The sequence below is a fragment of the Kryptolebias marmoratus genome, linkage group LG14 (genome assembly GCF_001649575.2).
Source record: "Kryptolebias marmoratus isolate JLee-2015 linkage group LG14, ASM164957v2, whole genome shotgun sequence".
Lineage (NCBI taxonomy): Eukaryota > Metazoa > Chordata > Actinopteri > Cyprinodontiformes > Rivulidae > Kryptolebias > Kryptolebias marmoratus.
In genome coordinates this window covers 199,447-202,312 of record NC_051443.1, presented here as the reverse complement: position 1 = coordinate 202,312, position 2,866 = coordinate 199,447, and positions in this window count along the sequence as shown.

The following is a 2,866-nucleotide window of genomic DNA, read 5'->3' as shown; positions in this document are numbered from 1 at the left end:
TGAACTTTATTGACAATCACAAAATCTTCTGGGAACACCGTCACTTATACAAACAAGACGGAGTCGGCCTAAATAAAGAGGGAAAAAAACTTTTCACTGCCAACATCTTCAATGCTGCTAATTACACAAGGACATCTCCCCCAATCCAGGACACTGAAGTCAGCGCCTCAGCTCAGGAGGTGCCCACAGTTTCTAAACAAACTGATAACCAGCTATCTTCCAGGACTCCAGCTGAAAACACGTCACTAACACAGACTGTGAGACAAGATCAGGACCTGTCCCCTCAGAACAGTACTGGAACACAGGATAGCTCCATACAGCCGATGTTCCTTAACTTTACAGAGAAAATGGATCTACAAGTTCAGCTAGGAACATCTCTCTTAAGTTCCCAAAAAGCATGCTTGAGTTCCGAACCTCCTGATTATGGCCCAACAAAACAATCAGACCAACATCAACTCTGTATCTCTGACGTCTGAGACAGGGGCCCAGACATTAATAAACCTGTCACTCTCCAGAAAGCGTCTTGCCCCCTGGTGGTAAGCTACAAGAGCATCCCTGTTAGAATTACTAATAGAACAATAGCAAGGAAACACAGTGCTCTAAAATCAAATCTCAGACTAATCCCCTGTCTTAAGCAACCTCAAGATGTGGAATTATCTACCCCCAAGACACTTAAGCTGGCTGTGCTAAATATAAGATCACTATCAGCAAAGGGACTTTTAGTTATTGACTTCATCACTGAGAACAATATTGATGCTATGTTTCTCACAGAAACATGACTGGATGATAATGAAACACCTGTACTCATTGAATCAGCACCCCCTAATTACAATTTTCTGAGTGAAAATCATAAATATAAAAGGGGTGGAGGGGTTGCTGCAATCTGTCATGATTCATTAAATTGTAAAAAGATTTCCCTGGGAAATTTCGACTCTTTTGAATATTTAGGAATCGAGGTAAAAGGCCACAAACAAACTCTGACACTAACTGTATACAAAACCCCAAAATATATGTCAAATTGTTTCAATGACTTTAGCGAGCTGTTATCTATGATATGCATTGATTATGATTGTCTAATAATTAAGGGAGACTTTAACATCCATGTTGACAACACAATAAACAGGGAGGCAAAAAAGATGAATGATGTACTTCAAAACTTTGGTTTGACTCAACATGTTAAACAGTCAACACATAATCTTGGACACACTCTTGACTTGATTATCAGCAAAGGTATAATTATCTCTAAGGTCGCTATAATTGATGTCGCTCTATCAGATCATTTTTCTTTTGTTTTTGAAAGTACAATCTATGTTGACTCGCTTAGAAAAACAGACGTAATCACAAAACGCCTGTTCACAGACAGCACAGCTGAAACTTTTAATCAAATCTACTCCTGCACCTCACTTCCAGGCTGTAAACCAGTAGATGAACTGGTATATAACTTATTCTCCAAAATCTCAGATATAACAGATTCTGTTGCCCCTGTTAAAGTGAAAATTATATCTGGCAGAAACAAATCACCTTGGATAAACACCTCACTTGTAAGAAATGAGAAAACCCTCTGTTGAAGGGCTGAACGTAAATGGCGTAAAACTCGGCTTCACGTTTAGTATGAAATCTACAAAGAAAGGCTGCAAAGTTATCACAGTTCACTAAAACATGCAAGGACGACATTTTTTACGGAAATCATAAACAAAAGCATGAACAATGCTCGTGCTCTGTTTGCCACAGTTGACAGGTTGACAAACCCTTCTGTGATTTAACCACCTGAACTCCACTCTACCAGGGCCTGCAATGAGTTTGACAACTTTTTCACAGAGAAAATTACAAACATTAGAAGGTTAATCTGCTCATCCACACCAAACCCAATCCCAATGCCATGCGATGTCACGATGCCAAACATATCAAATGCAGAGAAAATGGCTGTATTTCATCAACTCACCCATAAAAACTTTGAAGAAATTATAAATCAACTGAAGTATCTTCAAAAGGTGGATGTTCTTCTGGGTCTTCATAATTGCAGCAACGATGTACTGATCAAAAGAAATGACTTTACAGACATAAGTTATTCTTGAACAGTGAGAGTTTATTCAAAATAACAGTCTGTGCCGAATCGGGACCTCTGGCCCAATCTGTGAAGATCCCCCATTTCTCTGGGGCTGCTTGTTTTTATTAACCTTTACCACACCCAGTTAGAGTAAAAAGACACCCACGTCCCACTGGGACGGACCTGAACAAAACATTAAATTCCATTTATGGTGATAAGCTAGGGTCTAAAGACATGCAACAGATAACTTTCCACATATGCAATCATTGTAGTAGCTTTTCGACAACGTGAGCGCAAGAGCCCACGATTCACTTCCTAAGAAGGGATTGTAGCTGAAGACTGATGCCTGATGGCACAGATGCAGACCAGTTACCTCAAAATTAAGCTCATCCTCCTGCTGTCTTGATATCCTTCCTACAACCTTCTTTAAGAAAGTTCTTCCTGTCATTGCATCTTACTTGATTTAAATAGGAAACTCATCTTTCTCATCGGGTGTTTTCCCCCAGGCTCTAAAAACAGCAGTTATCAAACCTCTGTTAAAAAAAGAATCTGGATAAATCACTATTGCAGAATTATAGGCCAATCTCCAACCTTCTATTCATCAGCAAAATTATTGAAAAAGCTTTATTTCAACAGTTAAATAGCTTATTAACAATGACCAACCGCTTTGATATACACTCCTGATCAAAATCTTAAGACCAGTCAAAAAAGTGCAAGAATTTGCATTTTGCACTATTGGATCTTAAGAAGGTTCTAAGTAGAGCTTCACAATGTTAAAGGAAAAAATCAGTGCAAGAGACAAGAACTTTTGAGCAGGGA